Genomic DNA, 22,846 nt, shown 5'->3' with positions numbered 1-22,846 from the left:
TGTCATACAAGAACACAGCACAGGCAACAAACAAGTGAAATACTCTTGGTTAATGGAAGAGTATGGTTAGAGCAGTTGAGAAATTAATTCAAATAGTTAGTGAGTCAGTGAGTTAGTTGCTTGAATTTAAAGGCATAAAGAAAGAAAGCAAGTAACAGAATGCAGAAATTAAAATTCAACAAGTAACTTGAACTGAATTAACAAAACAAAAAAAATGCTCAATCTAGTTAACTTCCAATTTGAGAATTGTCAATCGAAAACCAATCCCCGGCAACGGCGCCATAAACTTGATGCTACGATTTTAGGAAGTTGCACGATCGGCAAAAATTCCTTCCGGCAAGTGCACCGGTTATCATCAAGTAAAAACTCACAATAGAGTGAGGTCAAATCCCACAAGGATTGGTTGAGTGAGCAATTCGGATTAGAAGTGTGTTCTAGTTGAGCGGAATCAAGATTTAGATGAGAATTGCGGAATGTTAAATTGCATGAATTAAAGAGCGAGAAGCTAAATTGCTGAAATTAAAAAGGGATCGGGGTGATTGCATAAATTTAATTGCAGAATGTAAAGAGAAAGTGGTAGATCAGAAATGGGGGATTCATTGGGGTTCAGGAGATATTGAGATCTCCGAATCAAAACATTTTAATCCCTTCCTCAACCAATGCATTCATTGAATTTTGCTTGGCAATCTTATATGATTGGTTCCCAATCCCTTGGCTCACCAATTCTCTCTAAAAACAAACAAATTCCCAATCCCTTGGTTTAAATGTTCATAAGGAGAGATGATGCTCGATCACTGATTATACCACACAGTTTCATGAACCACAATTTGGTAGGATTACATGTCACAATATCCATCCAAACCCCAATCCAATTCACTGTGAGAAAGCTTCTCTAGCATGAATCCTCCATTCCTTTCCCAAGGTTCCGAAGGATTCCAATTATGGATAGTTTCTTTCCCAAGACAACTAACCAATGGAATTAGATCGAGAAGCTTTCTAACAAAATTCAAGAGAAAAGGTTGAAGAAGAAGATAAAAACTATTATTGATTCATTGAATTACAATAGAGCTCCCTAACCCAATGAAAGGGGGTTTAGTGAGTCATAGCTCTGAATTCAATTACAAAAAAGTATGAAAACTCGAAAAATGATCCAAAGTCCTGATGAGGCTGCTGATCCAATTCTGTAACATTCATTGAGCCAACTTAGTGATAATCAAGTAATGACACATGACTCAACAAATTGAAATTCCAGACTCATCAATTCTTCAGGCCCAATCCCATAAACCATGATATTCAATTGGGTTTCATACCAGAGTACGTTTAAGTTAATGTTTGTGCTCAAATGCTAACTTAAACTGCAATATCTTTGGCCCAGAAACCTTTTCAAATAGTGGCGTTTAAGTTGCAGTTTAAGCTTCAGTTTAAGGTTAAACTGAAGCTTAAACGTGGAAATGGAAGAAAGCAACCCTGGAGGGTAAAGTAGTCGAACACGTTTAAGCTTCAGTTTAAGGTTAAACTGAAGCTTAAACGTGGAAATGGAAGAAAGCAACCCCGGAGTGTGGAATGGTCGAACACGTTTAAGCTCCAGTTTAAGCTTAAACTGGAGCTTAAACGTGGAAATGAAGAAAGCAACCCTGGAGTGTGAATTTGGTCGAACACGTTTAAGCTTCAGTTTAAGGTTAAACTGAAGCTTAAACGTGGAAATGAAGAAAGCAACCCTGGAGGAAAATTTTGGTCGAACACGTTTAAGCTTCAGTTTAAGGTTAAACTGAAGCTTAAACGTGGAAATGAAGAAAGCAACCCTGGAGGAAAATTTTGGTCGAACACGTTTAAGCTTCAGTTTAAGGTTAAACTGAAGCTTAAACGTGGAAATGAAGAAAGCAACCCTGGAGGAAAATTTTGGTCGAACACGTTTAAGCTCCAGTTTAAGGTTAAACTGGAGCTTAAACGTGGGAATGCTCCCTGGTGCATTTCTTATTTCTGGCGTTTAACTTCCAGTTTAAGGTTAAACTGGAGGTTAAACGCCACTTTCAGCTTTTCTCAGCTTTCATGATTTTGGCGTTTAAGCTCCAGTTTAAGCTTAAACTGGAGCTTAAACGCCACTTCCCAGCATTATATGGCTTGGCAGTTTAAGTTTCAGTTTAAGCTTAAACTGGAACTTAAACTCCACATGTGATATTCAAGCTTCCTTTACTGATTTTGTTGCTTCCTTGCCTAGCCTCTTCTTCCCTGAAATCATCCAAACAACTGCATCAAAGTCTTGCAAAATTTCATGAGAAATCTTCCATTCATAGCATTCAAGTAATATAACTAAAAACTCATGGAATTTGCATCAAAATCATACTGTTTGGATGGTTCATTGCTTTGTTATTCATTTAACCATTCTTGGTTACTTTAAGCTCAAGAAAATGCATAAAACAACTAAAACTAACAGAAAAATGCTAGTGAAACTAGCCTAAGATGCCTTGGCATCAACAACTGTCTTAGCATTATCTTCAAGTAGAATCTTGTGCATGTATTTGGTCGGACTGATTCCTTTTAAGTCACTTATGGACCACCCGAGAGAGGTTCAATGGCTCTTGAGTACTTGAATCAGCGCCTCTTCTTCATGCTGACTCAGGGAGGCACTGATGATTACTGGATAAATATTTTTGTCTCCTAGGAATACGTACTTTAAGGATGGGGGGTAAAGGCTTTAGCTCTAGTTTAGGGGGTCCTTCCTCTATACTGGGTGTGCTTAGTGTTTTCTTCTGAAGTGATGGCTCATCCCGTTCTGGCAGAGTATCTTTAAGAATAATGTCCAATTCCTTTTCAAGTTTGTCAGCTTCAAACACTTCTTCAACCAGGGGCTCTATGACATCTGTTTTCATTCATTCTTTAGGGTGATCAGAGTGCTGCATAGCTTCGACTGCATTTAGTACAACCTCATCATCATTGACTCTTAGTGTCACTTCCCCCTTCTGGACGTCTATGATAGTTCGTCCTGTGGCCAGGAAAGTTCATCCTAAAATGATGGATGCATTTTTGTCTTCCTCTATATCCTGTATCACAAAGTCCACAGGAAAGGTAAAGGGTCCCACTTTCACAAGCATGTCTTCCACCACTCCCAATGAAAACTTGACTAACCAATCAGCAAGTTGTAGGCAAATACAGATGTGCTTGATTTCCTAAATCTGGAGTTTCTTCATTAAAGAGAATGACAATAGGTCGATGCTTGCTCTAAGATTACATAAGGCCTTCTTTATACAGGTATTTCCAATGGTGCAAGGGATTATGAAGCTCCCAGGGTCTTGCAGTTTTCCCGGTAGATTTCTCTAAATGGCTGCACTGTATTCCTTGGTGTGTATAACTATTTTTGCCTCTCTTCAATCTCTTTTATTACTCAATATGTCCTTTATAAACTTATCATAGGAAGGCATTTGTTCCAAAGCCTTTACAAAGGGGATTTTGATCTTAAACTTCTTGAAAACTTCCAAGAACTTGGAAAACTGCTTGTCCTTTTCTACTTTCTGGAGTTTCTGAGGATATGGTAGCTTGCCCTTATATTCTGGGGCTTTTGGTAGTGTAGAATGAGTATCCAAGGTAACTGGAAAGGGATTATCAGGGTGTTTGGGAGAAATGTCCTTTGGATTGGCGTTTATGGCTCCTCCCCTCTCTAGGCATTGAACGCCCATCCTGCCTCCCTTTGGGCATTCAACACCCTTGGTAGTGCTATGGGTTGCTGTGTTTTCACTCTCTGGTGTTTCCTCTTTCTCATGCACTCTATTTTTCTGAGGTTGGGTATCCAGGGTTCTTCCACTCCTCAATTGAATAGCTTGGCACTCTTCTCTTATCTGTTCATATATCTGCTGTTTGGCCTAGTTCAACTGTGCTTCTACATTCTTGCTAGAAGCTCGGGTCTCCTATAATACTTCTTGGAAGCTCAACACTTGTTGTGTGAGAAAGTTCAGCTGCTGGACTAAAGATTAATTATGTTCAGGAGTAGTGGGTTCAGTAGATGCTTCCTTGACTTCCCCATTCATTGAGGTCTCATTGGATGAGTATAGATACTGATTGTTGGTGATCATTGATGAGAGGATAATTTATACGCTTTTTGGCATTGTTTTTAGGTAGTTTTTAGTAAGTTCAAGCTACTTTTAGGGATGTTTTCATTAGTTTTTATGTTAAATTCACATTTTTGGACTTTACTATGAGTTTGTGTGTTTTTCTGTAATTTCAGGTAATTTTTGGCTGAAATTGAGGGACTTGAGCAAAACTCTGAAAAAGGATGACAAAAGGACTGCTGATGCTGTTGGAATCTGATCTCCCTGCACTTAAAATGGATTTTCTGGAGCTACATAACTCCAAATAGCGCGTTCTCAACGGCGTTGGAAAGTAGACATCTAGAGCTTTCCAGCAATATATAATAGTCCATACTTTATTCGGAAATTAATGACATAACTTGGTGTTGAACGCCAAGTACATGCTGTTGTCTGGAGTTAAACGCCAGAAACACGTCATGATCCGGAGTTGAACGCCCAAAACACGTTATAACTTGGAGTTCAACTCCAGGAAAAGCCTCAGCTCGTGGATAGATCAAGCTCAGCCCAAGCATACACCAAGTGGGCCCCGGGAGTGGATTTATGCATCAATTACTTACTCATGTAAACCCTAGTAGCTAGTCTAGTATAAATAGGATAATTTACTATTGTATTAGACATCTTTTGATCACCTTAGATCTAAGGAACATCTGGGGGCGCATAGTCCTTAGACCATGGGGGCTGGCCATTCGGCCATGCCTGAACCTTTCCCTTATGTATTTTCAACGGTGGAGTTTCTGCACACCATAGATTAAGGGTGTGGAGCTCTACTGTACCTCAAGTTTCAATACAATTACTATTACTTTCTATTCAATTCTCTTTTATTCTTATTCCAAGATATACGTTGCACAACACTTTGATGAATGTGATGATCCGTGACACTCATCATCATTCTCACCTATGAACGCGTGTGATTGACAACCACTTCCATTCTACTATAGGCCGGGCGCATATCTCTTAGATTTCCCAACAGAATCTTTGTGGTATAAGCTAGATAGATGGCGGCATTCATGGGGATCCGGAAAGTCTAACCTTGTCTGTGGTATTTCGAGTAGGATTCCGGTATTGAATGACTGTGACGAGCTTCAAACTCCTGAAGGCTGGGCGTTAGTGACAAACGCAAAAGAATCAATGGATTCTACTCCAACCTGATTGAGAACCGACAGATGATTAGCCGTGCTGTGACAGAGCATTTGGACCATTTTCACTGAGAGGATGGGATGTAGCTATCAACAAGGGTGATGCCTCCAGACGATTAGCCGTGCAGTGACAGCTCATAGGACCATTTTCCCGAGAGGATTAAAAGTAGCCATTGGTGATGGTGATGCCCTACATACAGCTTGCCATGGAAAGGAGTAAGAAGGATTGGATGAAAGTAATAAGAAAGTAGAGATTCAAGAGGAGCACAGCATCTCCATACGCCTACCTGAAATCTCCACTATTAATCTACATAAGTATTTCCATCCCTTTTTATTTTATTTATCTTTTAAATATATAATCCAATTACATTTGACCCTATGAATCCACTTAACTGAGATTTACAAGGTGACCATAGCTTGCTTCATACCAACAATCTCTGTGAGATCGACCCTTACTCACGTAAGGTATTACTTGGATGACCCAGTACACTTGCTGGTTAAGTTGAACGGAGTTGTGGAAAGAAAGTGCTGAGTTAATTTTTATGCACATGCCAAAGAGCCATTATTGTTGATCACAATTTTGTCCACCAAGTTTTTGGCGCCGATGCCGGGGATTGTTCGAGTATGGACAACTGACGGTTCATCTTGTTGCTCAGATTAGGTAATTTTCTTTTCAAAAATCTTTTTCAAAAATTTTCTTTTCTTGTTCGTTTTTCCAAAAATATTTTCGAAAAAAAATTAATAAAAATCCAAAAAAATCATAAAATCATAAAAAACCAAAAATATTTTGTGTTTCTTCTTCGAGTCTTGAGTCAACTTTTAAGTTTGGTGTCAATTGCATGCTTTAAAAGTTTTTCTTGCATTTTTCGAAAAATTCCATGCATTCATAGTGTTCTTCATGATCTTCAAGTTGTTCTTGGTAAGTCTTCTTGTTTGATCTTGATGTTTTCTTGTTTTGTGTTGTTTGTTGTTTTTCATATGCATTTTTCGTTTGTTAGAATCCATGCATTAAAGATTTCTAAGTTTGGTGTCTTGCATGTTTTCTTTGCATCAATTTTTTTTTTTAAAATTATGTTCTTGATGTTCATCATGATCCTCAAAGTGTTCTTGGTGTTCATCTTGACATTCATAGCATTCTTGCATGCATTCATTGTTTTGATCTAAAAATTTCATGCATCGAGTATTTTTGTTGTTTTTCTCTCTCATAATAAAAAATTCAAAAATCAAAAAAATATCTTTTCCTTATTTCCCTCCAAATTTTTGAAATTTTGGGTTGACTTGGTCAAAAATTTTTAAAAATAGTTGTTTCTTACAAGTCAAGTCAAAATTTCAATTTTAAAAATCTTATCTTTTCAAAATCTTTTTCAAAAATCATATCTTTTTCATTTTTTATTTTTCAAAAATTTCAAAAATCTTTTTCAAAATATTTTTCTTATCTTTATATCATATTTTCGAAAATTCACTAACAATTAATGTGATTGATTCAAAAATTTGAAGTTTGTTACTTTCTTGTTAAGAAAGGTTCAATCTTTAAGTTCTAGAATCTTATCTTGTAATTTCTTGTTTGTGAAGTAAGTAATTTCAAATTTTTGAATTAAATCTTTTTATCTTTTATCATATCTTTTTCAAAAATTTTATCTTTTTCAACATTTGATTTCAAAATATCTTATCTAACTTCTTATCTTCTTATCTTTTTAAAATTTGATTTTAATATCTTTTTCAATCAACTAACTAACTTTTTGTTTGTTTTCTATTTTTTTCAAAACCAACTAACTACTTTTCCCTCTCTAATTTTCGAAAATATCTCACCTCTTTTTCAAAACTTCTTTTTGTTCTAAATTTTAATTTTAATCTTATCTTATCTTTAATTTTCGAAAATTACTAACCCCTTTTTCAAAATTATTTTCGAAATTTCCCCTCTCTTTTCTTATTCTATTTAATTATTTAATTACCAACACTTCTCTTCACCTCTCTCCATCTAAATATCCGAACCCACTCTTCTGCATTCTTCTCCCCTTTCTTTTTCTACTAACATAAAGGAATCTCTATACTGTGACATAGAGGATTCCTCTTCTTTTCTTGTTTTCTTCTCTTTCATATGAGCAGGAACAGGGAAAAAGGCACTCTTGTTGAAATTGATCCTGAACCTGAAAGGACTCTGAAAAGGAAACTAAGAGAAACTAAATTACAACAATCCAGAAACAACCTTTCAGAAATTTTCGAACAAGAGAAGGAGATGGCAGCCGAAAATAATAATAATGCAAGGAGAATGCTTGGTGACTTCACAAAGCCAACGTCCAAATTTGATGGAAGACGCATCTCCATTCCTGCCATTGGAGCCAATAATTTTGAGCTTAAGCCTCAACTAGTTGCTTTAATGCAACAAAACTGCAAGTTTTATGGACTTCCATCTGAAGATCCTTATCAGTTTTTAACTGAGTTCTTGCAGATCTGTGAGACTGTAAAGACGAATGGAGTTGATCCTGAAGTCTACAAACTCATGCTTTTCCCTTTTGCTGTAAGAGACAGAGCTAGAATATGGTTGGATTCACAACCTAAGGATAGCCTGGACTCCTGGGATAAGCTGGTCACAGCCTTCTTGGATAAATTCTTTCCTCCTCAAAAGCTGAGCAAGCTGAGAGTGGATGTTCAAACCTTCAAACAAAAAGATGGTGAATCCTTCTATGAAGCTTGGGAAAGATACAAGCAGCTGACCAAAAGATTTCCATCTGACATGTTTTCAGAATGGACCATATTAGATATATTCTATTATGGTCTCTCTGAATTTTCGAAAATGTCATTGGACCATTCTACAGGTGGATCTATTCATCTAAAGAAAATGCCTGAAGAGGCTCAAGAACTCATTGATATAGTTGCAAACAACCAATTCATGTACACTTCTGAGAGGAATTCCGTGAATAATGGGATACCTCAGAAGAAAGGAGTTCTTGAAATTGATGCTCTGAATGCCATATTAGCTCAAAACAAAGTGTTGACTCAACAGGTCAACATGATCTCCCAAAATCTGAATGGATGGCAACATGCATCCAACAGTACTAAAGAGGCAGCTTCTGAAGAAGCTTATGATCCTGAAGACCCTGCCATGGCAGAGGTTAATTACATGGGTGAACCTTATAGAAACACCTATAACTCATCATGGAGAAATCATTCAAATTTCTCATGGAAGGATCAACAAAAGCCTCAACAAGGCTTTAACAATGGTGGACGCAATAGGCTGAGCAATAGCAAGCCTTTCTCATCATCTTCTCAGCAATAGACAGAGAATTCTGAACAAAACACTTCTAATTTAGCCAATCTAGTCTCTGATCTGTCAAAGGCCACTTTCAATTTCATGAGTGAAGCAAGATCCTCCATCAAAAATCTGGAGGCACAAACGGGCCAGCTGAGTAAGAAAGTCATTGAAACTCCTCCCAGTATTCTCCCAAGCAATACAGAAGAGAATCCAAAAGAAGAGTGCAAGGCCATTGATTTAATCAATATGGCCGAATGCACAAGGGAGGAGGAGGACGAAAATCCTAGTGAGGAAGACCTCCTTGGACGTCTCTCAAGTAAGAAGGAGTTTCCTATTAAGGATCCAAGGGAATCTGAGGCTCATATAGAGACCATAGAGATTCCATTAAATCTCCTTCTGCCATTTATGAGCTCTGAAGACTATTCTTCCTCTGAAGAGGATGAAGATGTGACTGGAGAGCAAGTTGCTCAATATTTAGGAGCTATCATGAAGCTGAATGCCAAGTTGTTTGGTAATGAGACTTGGGAAAGTGAACCTCCCTTGCTCATTAATGAACTAGATACCTGGATTCAGCAAATTTTACCTCAAAAGAGACAAGATCCTGGCAAGTTCTTAATACCTTGTACCATAGGCACCATGACCTTTGAAAAAGCTCTATGTGATCTGGGGTCAGGGATAAATCTTATGCCACTCTCTGTAATGGAGAAGCTAGGGATCATTGAGGTACAACCTGCCTTGTTCTCATTACAATTGGCAGACAAGTCATTGAGACAAGCTTATGGAATAGTAGAAGACGTGTTAGTAAAGGTTGAAGGCCTTTACATCCCTGCTGATTTCATAATCTTAGACACTAGGAAGGAAGAGGATGAATGTATCATCCTTGGAAGACCTTTCCTAGCCACAGCAGGAGCTGTGATAGATGTCAACAGAGGTGAATTAGTCCTTCAATTGAATGGGGACTACCTTGTGTTTAAGGCACATGGCCATCCCTCTGTGACAAAAGAGAGTAAGCATGAAGAGCTTCTTTCAGTTCAGAGTCAAGAAGAGCCCCCACAGTCAAACTCTAAGTTTGGTGTTGGGAGGCCACAACCAAACTCTAAGTTTGGTGTTAAGACCCCATATCCAAACTCTAAGTTTGGTGTTGGGACTATACAACATTGACCTGATCACCTTGTGGCTCCATGAGAGCCACTGTCAAGCTATTGACATTAAAGAAGCGCTTGTTGGGAGGCAACCCAATTTTATTTATCTAATTTTTATTTTATTTTATTTTATTATTATTTTGTGTTTTATTAGGTACATGATCATGAGGAGTCACGAAAAAAATATAAAAATTAAAAACAAAATCAAAAACAGCAGAAGAAAAATCACACCCTAGAGGAAGCAGAGGCTGGCGTTCAACGCCAGTAAGGAGCATCTGGCTGGCGTTCAACGCCAGAACAGAGCATAAAACTGGCACTGAACGCCAGAAACAAGCAACATTCTGGTGCTGAACGCCAAGAATGAGCCTAGAAGAAAAGCTGGCGCTGAACGCCAGTAACAAGCATGAAACTGGCGTTCAACGCCAGAAACATGCTTTGCATGGGCGTTGAACGCCCAGAACGTGCACCACTCGGCGTTTAAACGCCAGAATGGTGTGCAAAGGCATTTTACATGCCTATTTGGTGCAGGGATGGAATTCCTTGACACCTCAGGATCTGTGGACCCCACAGGATCACCTCAGGATCTGTGGACCCCACAGAATCCCCACCTAACATATTCCCACCTTACCTCCTAATCCTATTTTATTCTTCCCCATGTCACACTTCCCAAAAACCCTTCACCAATCACCTCAATCTCTCTTCCCAATCACTTATTCACCACTCACATCCATCCACTCTTCCCCATAAACCCCACCTACCTTCCAAATTCAAAAATATTTTCCCACCCAATCCCACCCTAAATGGCCGAACTTACCCTCTCCCCTCTCCCTATATATACCCTTCCATTCTACTTCATTTTCACACAACACTACCCCCTCTACTATACCTTGGCCGAATACATCTCCCCTCACTCTCCTCCATTTTCTTCTTCTTCTTCTTCTTCTCCTCTTTCTTCTCTTGCTCGAGGGCGAGCAATATTTTAAGTTTGGTGTGGTAAAAGCATAAGCTTTTTGTTTTTCCATTACCATCAATGGCACCTAAGGCCGGAGAATCCTCTAGAAAAGGAAAAGGGAAGACAAAAGCTTCCACCTCCGAGTCATGAGAGATGGAAAGATTCATCTCCAAGAGCCATCAAGACCACTTCAATGATGTTGTGGCAAAGAAGAAGGTGATCCCTGAGGTCCCTTTCAAGCTCAAGAAAAATGAGTATCCAGAGATCTGACATGAAATCCGAAGAAGAGGTTGGGAAGTTCTAACCAACCCCATGCAACAAGTCGGAATCTTAATGGTTCAAGAGGTCTATGCCAATGCATGGATCACTAGGAACCATGATCAAAGTATGAACCCGAATCCAAAGAATTATCTCACAATGGTTCGGGGGAAATACTTATATTTTAGTCCGAAAAATGTGAGGTTGGCATTCCACTTGCCCATGATGCAAGGAGATGAACGCCCCTATACTAGAAGGGTCAACTTTAATCAAAGGTTGGACCAAGTCCTTATGGACATATGTGTGGAAGGAGCTCAATGGAAGAAAGACTCCAAAGGCAAGCCAGTCCAACTAAGAAGACTGGACCTCAAGCCTATAGCTAGAGGATGGTTAGAGTTCATTCAACGCTCCATCATTCCCACTAGCAACCGATCTGAAGTTACTGTGGATCGAGCCATCATGATTCATAGCATCATGATTGGAGAGGAAGTAGAAGTTCATGAGGTCATCTCCAATGAAATCTACAAAATAGCCGACAAGCCCTCCACCATGGCACGGCTAGCTTTTCCTCACCTTATTTGCCATCTATGTTACTCAGCTGGAGTTATCATAGAAGGATACATCTCCATTGAAGAGGATAAGCCCATCACCAAGAAGAGGATGGAGCAAGCAAGAGAGACCCTTCAGGGTTCTCAAGAGATGTATGACGAAGCTCATCATCAAAAAATCCCTGAGATGCCTCAAGGGATGCACTTTCCTCCCAATAACTATTGGGAACAACTCAACACTTCTGGTGCACGAATTTGTGATTCGCACAACTAACCAGCAAGTGCACTGGGTCGTCCAAGTAATACCTTACGTGAGTAAGGGTCGATCCCACGGAGATTATTGGTTTGAAGCAATCAATGTTTATTTTATTAATCTTAGTCAGGAGGCCAATGAAGTTATTTGGATTTAATTTTAAGAAGTCAAAGTAATTAAAATTGTTGGACGAATAAAAGAGAATAATAGCGTTACTTGTTGTGCAGTAATGAGAAATATGTTGGAGTTTTGGAGATGCTTTGTCCTCTGACTTCAACTCTTCCTTGAAATCCTTCAACACACGCAAGGCTCCTTCCATGGCAAGCTCTATGTAGGGTGTCACCGTTGTCAGTGGCTACTTCCCATCCTCTCAGTGAAAACGTTCCTATGCTCTGTCACAGCACGGCTAATCATCTGTCGGTTCTCAATCAGGTTGGAATAGAATCCATTGATTCTTTTGCGTCTGTCACTAACGCCCAACCTTCAGGAGTTTGAAGCGCGTCACAGTCATTCAATCCCAGAATCCTACTCGGAATACCATAGACAAGGTTTAGACTTTCCGGATTCTCATGAATGCCGCCATCAATCCGGCCTATACCACGAAGATTCTGATTAAGGAATCTAAGAGATATTCATTCAATCTGATGTAGAACGGAGGTGGTTGTCAGGCACACGTTCATGGATTGAGGAAGGTGATGAGTGTCACGGCTCATCACCTTCTTCATAGTTAAGCGCGAATAAACATCTTAGATAAGAACAAGCGTGTTTGAATGGAAAACAAAGGAATTGTATTAAATCATCGAGACGCTGCAGAGCTCCTCACCCCCAACAATGGAGTTTAGAGACTCATGCCGTCACAAAGTATGTAATTCAGATCTGAAAATGTCATGAGGTCCAAGATAAGTTCCTATAAGTTGTTTAAATAGTAAACTAGTAACCTAGGTTTACAGAAAATGAGTAAACAAAGATAATTGGTGCAGAAATCCACTTCTGGGGCCCACTTGGTGTGTGCTGGGGCTGAGACTAAAGCTATCCACGAGTAGAGGCCTTTCTTGGCGTTAAACTCCAGATCATGACGTGTTTTGGGCGTTCAACTCCGGATCATGACGTTTTTCTGGCATTTAACTCCAGACAGCAGCATGAACTTGGCGTTAAACGCCAAGTTACGTCATCTATCTTTACGCAAAGTATGAACTATTATATATTGCTGGAAAGCCCTGGATGTCTACTTTCCAACGCCGTTGAGAGCGCACCAATTGGACTCCTGTAGCTCCAGAAAATCTATTTCGAGTGCAGGGAGGTCAGGATCCAACAGCATCAGCAGTCCTTTTTCAGCCTAAGTCAGATTTTTGCTCAACTCCTTCAATTTCGGCCAGAAAATACCTGAAATCACAAAAAAATACACACACTCATAGTAAAGTCTAGAAATATAATTTTTGCCTAAAAACTAATATTATTCTACTAAAAACTAACTGAAACATGCTAAAATCTACATGAAATTACTCCCAAAAAGCGTATAAAATATCCGCTCATCACAACACCAAACTTAAACTGTTGCTTGTCCTCAAGCAACTAGATAAATAAAATAGGTTTTAACAGAAATTAAGAAGTAATAATATTTTAGAGTTTTAAATGAAGCTCAGATTCTTATTAGATGAGCGGGGCTTGTAGCTTTTTGTCTCTGAACAGTTTTGGCATCTCCCTGTATCTTTTGAATTTCAGAATGATTGGCATCCTTAGGAACTCAGAGTTCAGATAGTATTATTGACTCTCCTAGTGTAGTATGTTGATTCTTGAACACAGTTATTTTATGAGTCTTGGCTGTGGCCCTAAGCACTTTGTTTTCCAGTATTACCACCAGATACATAAATGCCACAGACACATGACTAGGTGAACCTTTTCAGATTGTGACTTAGCTTTGCTGAAGTCCCCAGTCAGAGGTATCCAAAGCTCTTAAGCACACTCTGTTTGCCTTGGATCACGACTTTAACCACTCAGTCTCAAGTTTGTAACTTGAACCTGCATGCCACAAGCACATGGTTAGGGACAGCTTGGTTTAGCCGCTTAGGCCTGGATTTTATTTCCTTGGGCCCTCCTATCCATTGATGCTCAAAGCCTTGGATCCTTTTTACTCTTGCCTAGTGCTCATGGCTTTTTTTTTTGACTGCTTTTTCTTGCTTCAAGAATCAATTTCATGATTTTTCAGATCATCAATAATGTTTTTCGTGTTCCTCATCCTTTCAGGAGCCAATATTCATCAAATTCAAAGTACAAATTATGCACTGTTCAAGCATTCATTCAGAGAACAAAAAGTATTGCCACCACATATAATTAATTATAATTTTTATTATTGAGAACTCGAAAAATATAGATTACTTCTTTATTCTAAAAAAATCTACTACTTTATCTATGCCTGATGATGATGAGAAAAATAAATTATAGCTTAATTGGAAATAAAATCAAAATAGATATACTAATTACTACTAAATATCTCCTAAGGTGAATTTCTATAATAATACTATCACTAAGCTAAAGCAGAAAAATTGGAACTCAGCAACCTGTTGTTTTGAGGAGTAGAAGTTCCTCTAATCTGTGGGGTGCTGTTCAAGGATTAATTTTTGGCACTTCAGCTCCCTTAGATCACGCCCTTGCTCTTCCTGTTCCTTGAGCAGTTTGCACAGCATGCTACTTTGATTATTCTGTTCTTCCTTTATTTGATCCATAGCTTCTTGTAATTTGGAAATAGAAGCCTCAAGATGTTCCCAATATTCGAATTGAGGCAGTTCTGGGAGGGCTTCTTGTGCTCTCCTTTTGGTTGAATCATCTTGTTGCTGTTGTCTGACCATTGATATTCCAGTAATGGGCTTTTCAATTAGGATATATTCAGTTATTCCCATCTTTACTCCAGCATCTTTGCAAAGCATAGAGATTAGGCTTGGATAAGCCAATCTGGCGTCCTTAGAATTCCTGTTTGCTATTTTATATAGCTCACATGAGATCAGCTGATGGACTTCCACTTCTTTTCCCAACATGATGCAGTGAATCATTACTGCTCTTTTAATAGTGACTTCAGAACGGTTGCTGGTGGGCAATATGGAACGCCCTATGAAATCCAGCCAACCTCTGGCTACTGGTTTCAGATCTTCCCTTTTGAGTTGAACTGGGATGCCAGTCGTGCTGGTGGTCCACTTGGCTCCAGGGATGCATATGTCCTCCAGAACCTTGTCCAGCCCTTTATTGACCCTCATCATTCTCCTATTAAAGGAGTCTGGGTCATTTTTCAGTTGGGGAAGCTTAAATATCTCCCTGATCTTGTCAGAATTGGTATGAATGATCTTTCCTCTGACTACAGTCCGATGGTCAAAGAGAGCAGCTCCAATTATTCTTTGCCTGTCTGTCTGCCATAGATTAGCATAGAATTCCTGAACCATGTTCCTTCCCACTTTCGTTTCAGGATTGGCCAGAATTTCCCAATTCCTGTTTCGAATTTGCTCTTGGATCTCCGGATATTCATCTTCTTTCAGATCAAATCTGACTTCCGGGATCACGGATCTGTGACTCATTATCTTGTAGTAATGGTCTGAATGTTCTTTAGTTAAGAACTTCCCTTGATTCCAAAGTGGCTTTGGAGTACTTTCTTTCTTGCCTCTTGGGTTGGGTTGTTTTCCTTTAGGAGCCATGATCTTTAGTGGGTATGTTTTTGTGATCACGGATAAAACACACCAAACTTAGAGCTTTGCTTGTCCTCAAGCAAAAGAGAAGAAAGAAGAGGGATAGAAGGAGAGCAAGTGTGGGATGATGATGAGGAGGAGGCGCCGAACTCAAAATATAGGGAGGGGGTGGGAATTTTCGAAAATAAGAAAAAGATAAGATAGAAGATATGATTTTAAAAGATATGATCAGAAAAAGATATAATTTAAAAAGAGAAAGATATGAATAATAATTTTAAAAGATAAATCTGAAATTTTTAATTTTTGAAAAAGATTTAAAAAGAAAATTGAGTTTTGAAAACAAATTTTAAAAGAGATGGATTGGATTGGAAAGTGGTGCGCGAAATTGTGAACAATACTTTTTCACAACTCTCATAATCCCCGGTAATGGCTCCAAAAACGTGGTAGCTCAATACCATGGCATTACACAACTTCGCACAACTAACCAGCAAGTGCACTGGGTCGTCCAAGTAATAAACCTTACGCGAGTAAGGGTCGATCCTACGGAGATTGTTAGTATTGAAGCAAGCTATGGTCATCTTGTAAATCTTAGTCAGGCAAACTCAAATGTATAATGGTGATAAACGAAAATAACATAGAGATAAAGATAGAGATACTTATGTAATTCATTGGTAGGAACTTCAGATAAGCGCATGAAGATGCCTTCCCTTCCGTCTCTCTGCTTTTCTACTGTCTTCATCCAATCCTTCTTACTCCTTTCCATGGCAAGCTTAAGCAAGGGTTTCACCGTTGTCAGTGGCTACCTCCCATCCTCTCAGTGAAAGCGATTGCATATGCTCTGTCACAGCATAGCGGAATTCATCTGTCGGTTCTCAATCAGGCCGGAATAGAATCCAGTGATTCTTTTGCGTCTGTCACTAACGCCCCGCCCTCAGGAGTTTGAAGCACGTCACAGTCATTCAATCATTGAATCCTACTCAGAATACCACAGACAAGGTTAGACCTTCCGGATTCTCTTGAATGCTGCCATCAGTTCTCGCCTATACCACGAAGATTCCGGTTAAAGAACCCAAGAGATATTCACTGGAGCCTTGAACGCTTGTAGAACAAGAGTGGTTGTCAGTCACTTTGTTCATGGGTGATAATGGTCATGATTCGTGACAATCATCACCTTCATCAAATTGAAGAACAAGTGATATCTTGGAACAAGAACAAGCGGAATTGAATGGAAGAACAATAGTAATTGCATTAATACTCGAGGTACAGCAGAGCTCCACACCTTAATCTATGGTGTGTAGAAACTCCACCGTTGAAAATACATAAGCATAAGGTCTAGGCATGGCCGAATGGCCAGCCTCCCAATGATCTAAGAACTAAAATGTCCAAAGATGATCTAGAGATCTAAAGTGATCAAAAGATTTCTAATACAATAGTCAAAGGTCCTACTTATAGAAAACTAGTAGCCTAAGGTGTACAGAAATGAGTAAATGACATAAAAATCCACTTCCGGGCCCACTTGGTGTGTGCTTGGGCTGAGCAATGAAGCATTTTTCGTGCAGAGACTCTTATTGGAGTTAAACGCCAGCTTTAGTGCCAGTTTGGGCGTTTAACTCCCATTTGGGTGCCAGTTCCAGCGTTTAACGCTGGGATTTCTTGAGGTGACTTTGAACGCCGGTTTGGGCCATCAAATCTTGGGCAAAGTATGGACTATCATATATTTCTGGAAAGCCCAGGATGTCTACTTTCCAACGCCGTTGAGAGCGCGCCAATTGGGCTTCTGTAGCTCCAGAAAATCCACTTCGAGTGCAGGGAGGTCAGAATCCAACAGCATCTGCAGTCCTTTTTGGTCTCTGAATCAGATTTTTGCTCGGGTCCCTCAATTTCAGCTAGAAAATACCTGAAATCACAGAAAAACACACAAACTCATAGTAAAGTCCAGAAAAGTGAATTTTAACTAAAAACTAATAAAAATATACTAAAAACTAACTATATCATAACAAAAACATACTAAAAACAATGCCAAAAAGTATACAAATTATCCGCTCATCACAACACCAAACTTAAATTGTTGCTTGTCCCCAAGCAACTGAAAATCAAATAAGATAAAAAGAAGAGAATATGCAATGAATCTCAAAAACATCTGTGAAGATCAGTATTAATTAGATGAGCGGGGCTTTAAGCTTTTTGCCTCTGAATAGGTTTGGCATCTCACTCTATCCTTTGAAATTCAGAATGGTTGGCTTCTTTAGGAACTTAGAATCCAGATAGTGTTAATGATTCTCCTAGTAAAGTATGATGAGTCTTGAACAAAGCTACTTATTGAGTCTTGGCTGTGGCCCAAAGCACTCTGTCTTCCAGTATTACCACCGGATACATACATGCCACAGACACATAATTGGGTGAACCTTTTCAGATTGTGACTCGGCTTTGCTAAAGTCCCCAATTAGAGGTGTCCAGGGTTCTTAAGAACACTCTTATTTGCCTTGGATCACAACTCTTTATTCTCTATTTTTTTTTCGTTTTCTTCTCTTTTTTTTCCTTTTTTTCGTTTTTTTTTTCGATAGCTTTTTCTTGCTTCAAGAATCATTTTAATGATTTTTCAGATCCTCAGTAACATGTCTCCTTTTTCATCATTCTTTCAAGAGCCAACATTCATGAACCACAAATTCAAGATACATATGCACTGTTTAAGCATACATTCAGAGAACAAAAATATTGCCACCACATCAAAATAATTAAACTGTTATAAAATTCAAGATTCATGCAATTCTTTTTCTTTTTCAATTAAGCACATTTTTATTCAAGAAAGGTGATGGATTCATAGGACATTCATAACTTTAAGGCATAGACACTAAGACACTAATGATCACAAGACACAAACATGGATAAACATAAGCATAAAATTCGAAAAACAGAAGAATAAAGAACAAGGAAATCAAAGAACGGGTCCACCTTAGTGATGGCGGCTCTTTCTTGCTCTTGAAGATCCTATGGAGTGCTTGAGCTCCTCAATGTCTCTTCCTTGTCTTTGTTGCTCCTCCCTCATGATTCTTTGGTCTTCTCTAATCTCATAAAGGATGATGGAGTGTTCTTGATGCTCCACCCTTAGTTGTCCCATGTTGGAACTCAACTCTCCTAGGGAGGTGTTTAATTGCTCCCAATAGTTTTGTGGAGGAAAATGCATCCCTTGAGGAATCTCAGGGATCTCTTGATGAGTGGGGTCTCTTGTGTGCTCCATCCTCGTCTTAGTGATGGGCTTGTCCTCCTCAATAGGGGTGTCTCCCTCTATGTCAACTCCAACTGAATAACAGAGGTGACAAATGAGATGAGGAAAGGCTAACCTTGCCAAGGTAGAAGACTTGTCCGCCACCTTATAGAGTTCTTGGGCTATAACCTCATGAACCTCTATTTCTTCTCCAATCATGATGCTATGGATCATGATAGCCCGGTCTACGGTAACTTCGGACCGGTTGCTAGTGGGAATGATTGAGTGTTGTATGAACTCTAACCATCCTCTAGCCACGGGTTTGAGGTCATGCCTTCTCAATTGAACCGGCTTTCCTCTTGAATCTTGCTTCCATTGGGCGCCCTCTTCACATATGACTGTGAGGACTTGGTCCAACCTTTGATCAAAGTTGACCCTTCTAGTGTAAGGATGTTCATCTCCTTGCATCATAGGCAAGTTGAACGCCACCCTCACACTTTCCGGACTAAAATCCAAGTATTTCCCCCGAACCATAGTAAGATAATTCTTTGGATTCGGGTTCACACTTTGGTCATGGTTCTTGGTGATCCATGCATTGGCATAGAACTCTTGAACCATCAAGATTCCGACTTGTTGAATGGGGTTGGTAAGAACTTCCCAACCTCTTCTTCGGATCTCATGTCGGATCTCCGGATATTCACCCTTTTTGAGTGAAAAGGGGACCTCGGGGATCACCTTCTTCAAGGCCACAACTTCATAGAAGTGGTCTTGATGCACCCTTGAGATGAACCTATCCATCTCCCATGACTCGGAGGTGGAAGCTTTTGCCTTCCCTTTCCTCTTTCTAGAGGTTTCTCCGGCCTTGGATGCCATAAATGGTTATAGAAAAATGAAAAAGCAACGCTTTTACCACACCAAACTTAAAATGTTTGCTCGTCCTCGAGCAAAAGAAGAAAGAAGAGAGTAGAAGAAGAAGAAATGAGGAAGAGGGAGATGGTGGTGTGTTCGGCCAAAGAGGGGGAGAAGTGGTGTTTAGGTTGTGTGAAAATGAAGGGTTGAAGAAGGGTATATATAGGAGAGAGAGGGGTAATGGTTCGGCCATTATGGGTGGGTTTGGGAGGGAAAGTGGTTTGAATTTGAAGGGTGAGGTTGGTGGGGTTTTATGAAGGATGGATGTGAGTGGTGAAGAGAAAGATGGGATTTGATAGGTGAAGGGTTTTTGGGGAAGAGGTGTTGAGGTGATTGGTGAATGGGGGAAGAAGAGAGAGAGTGGTGGTGGGGTCCTGTGGGGTCCACAGATCCTGTGGTGTCAAGGAAAAGTCATCCCTGCACCAAATGGCATCAAAATTCACGTTTTGAGCCAATTCTGGCGTTAAACGCCGGGCTGGTACCCATTCCTGGCGTTTAACGCCAGGTTCTTGCCTTTTCCTGGCGTTTAACGCCAGTCTGGTGCCCCTTTCTGGCGTTAAACGCCCAGAATGGTGCCAGACTGGGCGTTAAACGCCCAACTGCTAGGCTTACTGGCGTTTAAACGCCAGCAGCATTTTCCTCCAGGGTGTGCTGTTTTTCTTCCTGTTTTTCATTCTGTTTTTGCTTTTTCAATTAATTTTGTGATTTCTCATGATCATCAACCTACAAAAAAGATAAAATCAAAAGAAAATAATTAATTATAAAACATTGGGTTGCCTCCCAACAAGCGCTTCTTTACTGTCATTAGCTTGACAGAGGACTCTCATGGAGCCTCAGAAATGCTCAGAACCGTGTTGGAACCTCCCAACACCAAACTTAGAGTTTGAATGTGGGGGTTCAACACCAAACTTAGAGTTTGGTTGTGGCCTCCCAACACCAAACTTAGAGTTTGACTGTGGGGGCTATGTTTGGCTCTATTTTGAGAGAAGCTCTTCATGCTTCCTCTCCATGATGACAGAGGGGTATCCTTGGGTCTTAAACACCAAGGATTCTTCATTCACTTGAATGATCAACTCTCCTCTATCAACATCAATCACAGCCTTTGCTGTGGCTAGGAAGGGTCTGCCAAAGATGATGGACTCATCCATGCACTTCCCAGTCTCTAGGACTATGAAATCAGTAGGGATGTAATGGTCTTCAACTTTAACCAGAACATCCTCTACAAGTCCATGGGCTTGTTTTCTTGAGTTGTCTGCCATCTCTAGTGAGATTTTTGCAGCTTGCACCTCAAAGATCCCTAATTTCTCCATTACAGAGAGGGGCATGAGGTTTACACTTGACCCTAAGTCACACAAGGCCTTCTTGAAGGTCATGGTGCCTATGGTGCAAGGTATAGAAAACTTCCCAGGATCCTGCCTCTTTTGAGGCAGTTTCTGCCTAGACAAGTCATTCAGTTCTTTGGTGAGCAAAGGGGATTCATCCTCCTAAGTCTCATTTCCAAATAACTTGTCATTCAGCTTCATGATTGCTCCAAGGTATTTAGCTACTTGCTCTTCAGTGACATGCTCATCCTCTTCAGAGGAAGAATACTCATCAGCGCTCATGAATGGCAGAAGTAAGTCCAATGGAATCTCTATGGTCTCATTTTGAGCCTCAGAGTCCCATGGTTCCTCATTGGGGAACTCATTGGAGGTCAGTGGACGCCCAGTGAGGCCTTCCTCAGTGGCGTTCACTGCCTCTTCTTCCTCCCAGAATTCGGCCATGTTGATGGCTTTGCACTCTCCTTTTGGATTTTCTTCTGTATTGCTTGGGAGAGTACTAGGAGGGAGTTCAGTAATTTTCTTACTCAGCTGACCCACTTGTCCTTCCAAATTTCTAATGGAGGACCTTGTTTCAGTCATGAAACTTTGAGTGGTTTTAATTAGATCAGAGACCATGGTTGCTAAGTCAGAGGTATTTTGCTTAGAACTATCTGTCTGTTGCTGAGAAGATGATGGAAAAGGCTTGCTATTGCTAAACCTGTTTCTTCCACCATTGTTGTTATTGAAACCTTGTTGAGGTCTCTGTTGATCCTTCCATGAAAGATTTGGATGATTCCTCCATGAAGGATTGTAGGTGTTTCCATAGGGTTCTCCCATGTAATTCACCTCTTCTATTGAAGGGTTCTCAGGATCATAAGCTTCTTCCTCAGATGAAGCTTCCTTAGTACTGCTTGGTGCATTTTGCATTCCAGACAGACTTTGAGAAATCATATTGACTTGTTGAGTCAATATTTTGTTCTGAGCCAATATGGCATTCAGAGCATCAATCTCAAGAACTCCTTTCTTCTGACTAGTCCCATTGTTCACAGGATTTCTTTCAGAAGTGTACATGAATTGGTTATTTGCAACCATTTCAATCAGTTCTTGAGCCTCAGTAGGCGTCTTCTTCAGATGAAGAGATCCTCCAGAAGAGCTATCCAAAGACATCTTGGACAGTTCAGAGAGACCATCATAGAAAATACCTATGATGCTCCATTCAGAAAGCATATCAGTGGGACACTTTCTGATCAATTGTTTGTATCTTTCCCAAGCTTCATAGAGGGATTCTCCTTCCTTCTGTCTGAAGGTTTGGACTTCCACTCTAAGCTTACTCAATTTTTGAGGTGGAAAGAACTTTGCCAAGAAGGCATTGACTAGCTTTTCCCAAGAGTCCAGGCTTTCTTTAGGTTGAGAATCCAACCATGTTCTAGCTCTGTCTCTTACAGCAAAAGGGAATAGCATAAGTCTGTAGACCTCAGGGTCAACCCCATTAGTCTTGACAGTGTCACAGATTTGCAAGAACTCAGTTAAAAACTGATGAGGATCTTCCAGTGGAAGTCCATGGAACTTGCAATTCTGTTGCATTAGAGAAACTAGTTGAGGCTTAAGCTCAAAGTTGTTTGCTCCAATGGCAGGGATAGAGATGCTTCTCCCATAGAAATCGGGAGTAGGTGCAGTAAAGTCACCAAGCACCTTCCTTGCATTGTTGGCATTGTTGTTGTTTTCGGCTGCCATGAGTTCTTCTTCCTTGAAGAGTTCGTTCAAGTGTTCTAAAGAGAGTTGTGCTTTGGCTTCTCTTAGCTTTCTCTTCAAGGTCCTTTCAGGTTCAGGATCAACCTCAATAAGAATGCCTTTGTCTTTGCTCCTGCTCATAAGAAAGAGAAGGGAACAAGAAAATGTGGAATCCTCTATGTTACAGTAGAGAGATTCCTTTAGGTGTCAGAGGAAAAGAAGAGTAGAAGATAGAAGTGGAAAATTCGAACTTATCAAAGGAGATGGAGTTCGAATTTTGCATTAAGGGATAGTGTTAGTCCATAAATAGAAGGATGTGAGAAGGAGGGAAGTAATTTTCGAAAATTAAGTGAAAAATTTTGAAAACATTTTTGAAAAACATTACTTAATTTTCGAAAATGAAAA

General features: G+C 39.8%; 1 non-coding gene across 1 annotated transcript; it reads left to right on the top strand.

Moving 5' to 3' along the window:
- Positions 1–21,931: 21,931 nt before the first annotated feature.
- LOC112764756 (small nucleolar RNA R71) lies at positions 21,932–22,039 on the top strand. Its single transcript, XR_003183333.1, has one exon. It is a non-coding gene; the product is annotated as a small nucleolar RNA R71 (small nucleolar RNA).
- Positions 22,040–22,846: the final 807 nt, after the last annotated feature.

The sequence above is a fragment of the Arachis hypogaea genome, chromosome 2 (assembly GCF_003086295.3).
Source record: "Arachis hypogaea cultivar Tifrunner chromosome 2, arahy.Tifrunner.gnm2.J5K5, whole genome shotgun sequence".
Lineage (NCBI taxonomy): Eukaryota > Viridiplantae > Streptophyta > Magnoliopsida > Fabales > Fabaceae > Arachis > Arachis hypogaea.
Note: the sequence above shows the minus strand (reverse complement) of the source record. Positions and strands in the feature narration are given on the sequence as shown.